The 8774-nt window shown below is 41.0% G+C and overlaps 1 long non-coding RNA gene across 2 annotated transcripts; it reads right to left on the bottom strand.

The window, feature by feature from the left end:
• LOC109706922 lies at window positions 618–1357 on the bottom strand. Of its 2 annotated transcripts, XR_002215375.1 has the most exons (4): window positions 1155–1357; window positions 963–1037; window positions 759–860; window positions 627–667 (listed from the first exon to the last, which is right to left on the bottom strand). It is a non-coding gene; the product is annotated as an uncharacterized LOC109706922 (long non-coding RNA). The 2 variants fall into 2 exon arrangements; XR_002215374.1 differs by having other exon boundaries at window positions 618–860.

Raw genomic sequence — 8774 nt, 5'->3', positions numbered from 1 at the left:
CATCATGTATTCTTATGCACCTTTAAGATAAATGATGGAACAAGGTTGCCTGCAAAACAGCAGACCATCCAATTGAGTTCCAATTGAGTGCTGCCACAGGTAGGTGAAATAGGAAAATTATTGCCTGTTCTGTGGTTTGTTAGACAAAATAAGGCTAAANCAACATGGAATATATATCAAGTATCTCAGTGGCCTATCTCTATGTCATCATGTCTCTAACATGGAATATAGCAGATATGTAGTGGCCTATCAATATGTCTCTATATTGCAATTTAATAGTTTACTAGTTTCAAGTGCCCCTTGATGACACTCTTGTTCTCTATGTCCAAGCATGGCAACTATGTTCCAAAGTACATGTCCCAAGTCATACTCCTCATAAGAGATGTATTTTCCACTTGCAAAATAAACACTTTTCCCGTATGCATGCATTCTACTCATATAGCTCTACTATATAGTGAAATTCTTCATAATACACAAGGCATGCATTTTAAGTGCTCAAAAATTCATATAAATTCTATTTAGCATAGAAATGAATTTAAAAATACTTTACGAAGAGTTTAGGAGGCATAGGGGCCATTTCGCCCCGTTTTCATGAAGTCAAAACCACCAACGGTAAACGAAGCCCTTCGTTTGCTCCGACGAAGGTGTCCTCTAACCTCCTAGTATCCTAGAGGTATGAAAACAAGTGTCACCTAAATGAAACGAATGATGCTAAGCTCAATCTATAAGCTATGCAAGCATAGGTGAGGAAAACTCACCTCAAATGCAAAGATCTCCTCTCAAGCTCCAAATGAGAGTTAGAACCCCTCCAATCTACCCTAGAGGAAGGCTCTAATCCAAGAGATTGAGCCTCAAAAGCCCTAAAACGAAAATGCCCAAATAAACCCTAAATTTTCATTTCTAGGGTTTGATCTCACAAAAACCTCAAATCAAGGATCAAAGGGAGAAATCAAGTCTCTGACCTCTCAAGAAGTTCCAAACTTAGCTCCAATCCAAGTGACGTTGAAGATCTCCGCGGCCACTAGCTCCTCTCCAAGCTTTAAGCCATCAACAATGGTGGAGAAGCCACCAAGATGCAAATAGAGGAGAGAAAATCCAATAAAAACCAAGCAAAAGGAGTAAAAATGCAAAGGAAAGAAGAGAGTTCCTCCTACCTCAACTCCTGCTGGTCTCAGCTCAGGGAGAGTCCCTAAAGGCGTGGGGGCTGATATAGATAGGCTACAATCGCGAAAAACCCCCTGCAGTATCAAACTGCACACAATCAGCCACCTTGTACCGGTACACGGGCCCTTGTACCGGTACAAGCCCTGCGAAAATGCAAACCCGAGGCTCGGGTTGCGGAGTCTGCGGCTCTGTACCGGTACAAGCCCGATGGCTGTACCGGTACAACCATCAACCTTGTACCGGTACAAGACCAATCTTGTTCCGGTACAAGCTCTGCTGCAGGCTATCCGAGAGCTGACTAAAAATTTCAATTTTGAAATTTTGGTGCCAAGTCTCAAACCAACATCCTCGGGGTGCGTGCCAGGGGTCGGAACACTATCAACGACCCTCCAAAAACTGTGGAAAGGCTCCACACACAGATCAAACACTCGAATCTTGCAATTTGCTAAGATCCAGTGTATTACATAGGTGAAATAGGAAAATTATTGCCTGTTTTGTGTCTGTGGTTTGTTAGACAAAATAAGGCTAAATTACACTTTTGGTGCTCAAACTATGAGGCAGATGACAATTTGGTCCTCAAAAATATAATACTGGCAATTTCTGGCTTGAACTTTCTTGATTGTTGCAATCGTCTCGCAGGCCAATTTGGTCGAGTAAATGGTGATGTCTCACTACCATAGCAGTATTATGGTTGATGACATCCCAAGATACCCAGCGAAAGCTTCAATTTGTTTGTTCTCAGCCATTTCGGCAAGTCTAAGCAAGACAACACATGGAAAATTGGTTGCTCTCAGAAAAGCAGAACCTTCCAAAATAACCATGCCATGCACCTACTACTGAAACCTTAAGGCTTCATTTGGTATCGTTGTTATTGTTGCTTTTTTTTTCCTTTCTTTTTCTTTTTTCCTCTATATACAAAATGTTTGTATGTATGTATATAACCAGAACCAAGAATGAAGGCTTGGTCAACCCCGAAAAGAAAAGTTTCGTGGGTTCCCTAGGAAGGGGTGGAGAGACGATAGACTCCACCCACCTCCACCACCACCACTGCGACCATAATAATAACAAAAATAATAATAATAATAACAACAGCAGCAGCAGCATCAACAACAAGGCATCAAGAAGAGAGATGGAAAAGTAGATACACATGTATGTTGGATACCCACATTTGAATCAGCATACAAGTATACAGATATATATGCCAAACATCCGAATCTTTATTCCGTTTTTAGTTCTTTTCAAAATCTGAAAGACTAACACGTTGCCTCAAATCTGAAGACATACAGGATAAATGATTTAGCATCAACCAGCATGAAGTATGGTGTCATGTTTCAGGAAGTAGATAAGGAATATTTGAAAACAACCCACCTAGGTTCTACATGCAGTAAGAAGGTCAGAGGAGGAAAAGAAAAAAAAGGAAAAATAAAGAATGTAGCACCAAATCCTAATAGCTAAAAAGAAAGTAGGAGAAGAAAACGGAGGCTCAGATATGCCGCTTAATCATCTCGCAAGGGATCTTGTAATTTTCTGCACCTTAAAGACACGACAGCAAAAGGTTGCATCCAAGACAGTGGACCTTCCAATTTAAGTCCTGCTACAGGTACCTAATGTTGGTCACATATGAGCTGCTGAGAAAGGAAAAATTATAGCCTGCACCAGGTGATCATGTCAGCCAAAAGCCATCCACTGAGATGCTGTCTATCCAACAAATGAACCATGCAAAGGCGTCTCAAGGGGTGTAAAAGAACCAAAATAACCAAAAAAAACCAGATTCAAATCCCACCTGAACTGTCAAAACCCAACCAAGGTCTCAGGTTTGAGTTGACTCTCTTATACCTAGTATTTTGGTCAGCTTCTGCACTCCAACGAAAAATCAAAAGCAAGGACTAAAGAAGCTGAGGTGCATTCCCCAGTGGCAATCATCACGGCCTCCTTTGACAAGTATAACAAAAGAGAGTATGAAAGAAGTTGGCTCTGACCTGTCATTCAATCATATCAAGAGGCATCGTGTATTCTTATGCACCTTTAAGATAAATGATGGAACAAGGTTGCCTGCAAAACAACAGACCTTCCAATTGAGTTCCAATTGAGTACTGCCACAGGCAGGTGAGATGGACAATTATTGCCTGTTCCTTGGTTCGTTTGATAAAATAAGGTTAAATTGCACTTTGGTGCTCAAACTATGATCCAGATGACACTTTGGTCCTCAAAACTATAATACTTGCAGTTTCTGGCTCGAAAATTTCTTGATTGTAGCAATCGTCTCATAGGCCAATTTTGTTGAGTAAATGGTGGTCTCACTAAAGTAGCAGTAATGCAGCAGTATTGTGGTTGATGACAACCAAGAGACCCATCGAAAGCTTCAATTTGTTTGTTCTCAGCCATTTCGGCAAATCTAAGCAAGGCAACACATGGACAACTGGTTGCTCGCAGAAAAGCGGAGCCTTCCAAAATTGCCATGCCATGCACCTACCACTGAAACCTTAATAAGGCTTCATTTGGTTTTGTTGCTTTTTTCTTTTTCTTTTTTCCTCTATATACAAACAGTTTGTATGTATATATATATATATATAGAACCAGAACCAAGAATGAAGGCTTGGTCAACCCGAAAAGCAAATTTTTGTGGGTTTCCCCCATCAGGAAGGGGCGGATTGTAAGGTACCGAACTTCTTAAATTATGAAGTTACGGTGGGATGTAATATGCTGAAATTTTAATATAAAAATAAATATAAATAAAAATAGTGTGAGATACTATTTTATTGGACTTATAGACATAAAATATAAGTCTGGAATGACCCGTGTTGAAATCAGAGCGAAAACAGAAGATTTAGAATTTTCTGTGTGAAACGGGGCAGATAAATTAGCAGAAAATGCAGTGTCAGAAAATTCTGAAAACTGGAGGATAAGCCAAAATTATTTTTATGAGGCTAGATTTAAAGTTTCATATCATTCTGACATCCGGAAGGTGAAAAATAAAATCCGATAGTGATCTGATAAAGATTACAGTTCGGTACGGCTTTCGGTGACCAAACGAGGTCGAAACTGAAAGATTAAAATTTCTTTCGTTAAGTTAAGCAAATCCGAACATGACTGTCAAATTTGAGCTCAAACGGATATTCAGAGGGCTCCGGCGAAAGATATCAGATTTCGAACTGCCTGAAGTGAATAGTGTATGCTACTATTGGGGTGTTGACTATATTGGGGTGTTGACTATATAAGTAGAAGCTTCTAGTGACTTGGCTTCTTCTTCACAGCCAAGCACCACCCCCACAAGCACATGTTCATGGTGGTAGTGAGAGAAATCCTCACTTTCTCTCTCTAAATAACTCTCTCATCTCTCTAGATCTTTCGCCCAAATTCGCGGCGTTGGCGGAGAACGAGCTTGCGAACGCGTCGGGAGCGACGGATCGAGCTTTCGTGCGCCCGTTGGAGCGGCGTGCTTCCGTCTCGGCGTTCACATTTTGGTAAACTTTTGGGATTTGGCTTAATCCTTAACTTTAAGTATTCTAGTAGCCTCTAATGAGCATTCTTAGCATGTTGCTCCATTTAATTTGGATTATTTGGGGGTAATTGCATGTTAGGGCTCAAAAATAGAATTTTTCGATATGTGAGGTTTTGATCTAAATTGATCATGTATAAACCTAATTGCTAGATTTTCTGACGCGTTGGCGAAATCGGTTCGGCGATACGACGAGCGTACGCGAAGATATTAAAGAACGAAGCCGTTAGGGTACAGATTGCCGCAACTTGCGGCGAAAGCTTCCAAAAATCTTGGAAACGGAATCGTAACTTCAGGACATCACCAAGAGGTGGGGGGTGTCATCCCGAAGCAACTGGGCTTCTCCCTATGTCTAAGTATTTCTATGTTGAACATACTACATATATAGTATCATGCATGTTAGGGTATTTAGATGTTACTTTTACTATTCTTGCATGCTCCCTTGTATTGCGACATAGTAGGCTTGGCATGTGAACTTAGGGTGCATGAGAATGAGTTTGTGACATAGAACCCTATAGAGATAAGTTAGACAATAACTTGATCTTGCATAGCGGATATATGACTAGTATAGTCGGGACAATTGCATTATGGCAAGTGACATGTGAACCAAGTACATACTTGACGAGTGTCATATGTATACCAAGTAAACAACTTGACGAGTGGCATTAGAACGTAGTGTTAAAAGAACACTTGTGCATGTAGGTCGTAGTGACCGGGTACCTTCGTTGGAAACGAATTTGATTATACTCACACAGTCTGTTCAGCGCTTGTGGCGGTCGCTCCGCACAAGTAGTGCGAGTTTCGGAGTCTTGGCACGTGAAACGATTGAGATAGCCTATGTGGGGTCCCAAGGGATAGCCTATGTGGGGTCCCGCAGACAATCCCTCGAGTGGTTCGAGTCCCCCTTCATAGACGGATTTGAGTTGTGAGTCGAGGGCGCGCCTTTGGGCTAGCCAGATGATTGGGTGATGAACTCAAGAGAATTATGCATATTGAGCATAGTAAGCATATTGAGTATGTTGAGCATGCTGGGCATAGTAGAATTGCATGTATACTTGATAGAGTTATTATAGCATGTTAGAGATTACATGGCTATGTGATTTACTCTTGTTCTCCAGGCATAGTAGAATCTTGCAATTCCTTCTATATGCATCAATTACAGTTACAGATATCTATCTGCTTATGCCTGCTTAGACCTAGTGGGAAGATCGGCGGAGTCGGCGGCCGAACCCACTGGGAACTATATTTATATAGTTCTCACCCCACTTTGTTGCAGGGCCTAGCGAGAGAGCACCGGCAGAGGATCGTGGTAAGAGCATCGCGCCCTAGGTATAGTTAGCAGCTTCCACTTGCATTAGTGTACCCTCGTGCACCCCGTGACATATGATGTATTTTGGGAGATTGCTAGGGTATTTTGGAGATTATCATGAATATTCATTTTGGAGACGTAAATATAATCAAGGATCTAAATGTTGAATGCCTTGTGGATGTAATAGCTAGATGTTACTCTCTTTATACCACTCATTTTATTACTTGTGTCTTGCTCTTAATTGTGTAGCACTTGCGGTGCTTCGTACTGTTCATGTATGTTGTATGTCATCCTGGGCGACAAAAACGTACATGATCTTGTTGTTGAGCCTAGAATGGAGGGGAGGTTCTGTCCGTTCGGCGTCTGTTCGACGCGCCCGAGCCGGACCAAATTGATAGCGGTTTCGGGGCGTGACACGGAGAGGCGATACTCCACCCACCTCTACCACCACCATTGCGACCACAATAACAATAACAACAGTAATAATAATAACAAGAATAACAACAGCAGCAGCAGCAACAACAACAAGGCATCAAGAAGAGAAATGGAAAAGTAGATATACAAGTATGTTGGATACCCACATTTGAATCAGCATACAAATATACAGATATACATGCCAAACATCCGTATCTTTATCTGTTTTTAGTTCTTTTCAAAATCTAAAAGACTAACAAGTTGCCTAAATCTGAAGACATACAGGATAAATGATTTAGCATCAACCAGCATGAAGTAGAGTGTCACATTTCAGGAAGTAGATAAGGAATATGTGAAAACAACCCACCTAGGTTCTACATGCAGTAAGAAGGCCAGAGGAGGAAAAGAAAAAATGGGAAAAATAAATAATGTACCACCGAATCCTAATAGCTAAAAAGAAAGTAGGAGAAGAAAATGGAGGCTCAGATTTGCCACTTAATCATCTCGCAAGGGATCTTGCAATCTTCTGCACCTTAAAGACACGACAGCAAAATGTTGCATCCAAGACAGTAGACCTTCCAATTTAAGTCCTGCTACAGGTACTTAATGTTGGTTATATGAGCTGCTGAGAAAGGAAAAATTATAGCCTACACCAGGTGATCATGTCAGCCAAAAGCCATCCACTGAGATGCCGTCTATCCCACAAATGAACCACGTAAAGGCCTCTCAAGGGGTGTAAAAGGACTAAAATATAAAATTAAAAAAAAAAAAAAGATTCAAATCCCACCCGAACTGTCAAAACCCAACCAAGGTCTCAGGTTTGAGTTGACTCTCTTATACCTAGTATTTTGGTCAGCTTCTGCACTCCGCCGAGAATCCAAAGCAAGGATTAAAGAAGTTGAGGTGCATTCCCAAGTGGCAATCATCACAGCCTCCTTTGACAAGTACAACGAAGGAAAAACACTTCCTTAATATTGCATGAAACAGTAAGGGCCTTCCGGTTGAAGCATACAGTCAGCAAGAGGATTGAGGACATATGGACGGTCAGCATGAGAAATATCAACAGTGAAAAGAAAGTAGAAGGACAGAGAGGCTCCGACCTGCCATTCGTTCACATCAAGAGGCATCACAAATGACAGAACAAGGTTGCCTGCAAAACAGCAGACCTTCCAACAGAGTGCTGAGATAGGAAAATTAATGCCTGTTCCAAGGGTTGATAGATAAAATAAAGCTAAATTACACTTTTGGTCCTCAAACTATGAGGCAGGTGACACTTTGGTCCCCAAACAATAATAGCCGCAATTTCTAGCTCATACTTTCTTGATTGTTGCAATCAAGTCTCACAGGCCAATTTGGTTAAGTGAATGGTGATGTCTCATTAATATAGCAGTAATGTGGCAGCATTGTGGTTGATGACATCGCAAGAGACAACCAAAAGCTTCAATCAGTTTGTTCTCAACCATTTCACCAAGTATAAAAAAGAAAAGACATGGAAAAATGATTGCTTGCGGAAAAGCAGAGCCTTCCAAATTACCATGCCATGCAACTACTACTGTAAACTTAACGCCTCATTTGGTTTCATTGCTGTTTGTTTTGTCCTTTTTGTCCCCCAAATACAAGCTGTTTCTATATATCTATATCTATATCTATATATATATAGATATATATAACCAGAACCAAGAATGAAGGCTTAGTCAACCCAGCAAAGCGAAGTTTTCTAAGTTTCGGCTTTCAGGAAGGGGCGGGGAGACATTCAGACTCCACCCACCTCCAACCCCGCGACCCCAATAACAATAATAATAACAACAACAACAACAATAACAAGAACACCAGCAGCTGCAGCAACAACAACAAGTCATCATGAAGAGATATGGNAACAACAACAACAACAACAACAACAACAACAACAATAACAAGAACACCAGCAGCTGCAGCAACAACAACAAGTCACCATAAAGAGAAATGGAGAAGTAGAAGAAAAAAAAATGATGATAGTTAAGCGAGGATTGAGAAATATGAGAGGTATCAGAATATGACAATCAGATGCCATCGATGTAGGAGGCCTCCTTAGATGCGGTAGAAGCCTCTTTAAAGGTTATAATCATCATCCTCATCTTCATTATGAATGATCACCAACTGCAGCCGCCGCCGCCACAACATTTCTGGAACAATGGCTGCAGCTCCGTAGCCTGCAGAAGAGCAGACAGTCCAGAGCTGCTTGGCAATTACCAGCTACATTTTAAAAAAATGATTTTAGATATACAAACATCAAAAATTGGTACTCCGCACTTTAACACTTTTGCAAACAGGAGCCTAAAGTTTTACTTTTTGGAAACAAAACCGCATAAACTTTATCAAATAGTTTAGTGAACCCCTCCGTTCAGGTGA

The sequence above is a fragment of the Ananas comosus genome, linkage group 2, assembly GCF_001540865.1.
Source record: "Ananas comosus cultivar F153 linkage group 2, ASM154086v1, whole genome shotgun sequence".
In the NCBI taxonomy this organism is placed as follows: domain Eukaryota; kingdom Viridiplantae; phylum Streptophyta; class Magnoliopsida; order Poales; family Bromeliaceae; genus Ananas; species Ananas comosus.
The sequence above is the reverse complement of the archived record's forward strand: the minus strand, read 5'-3'. Positions and strand labels throughout refer to the sequence as shown.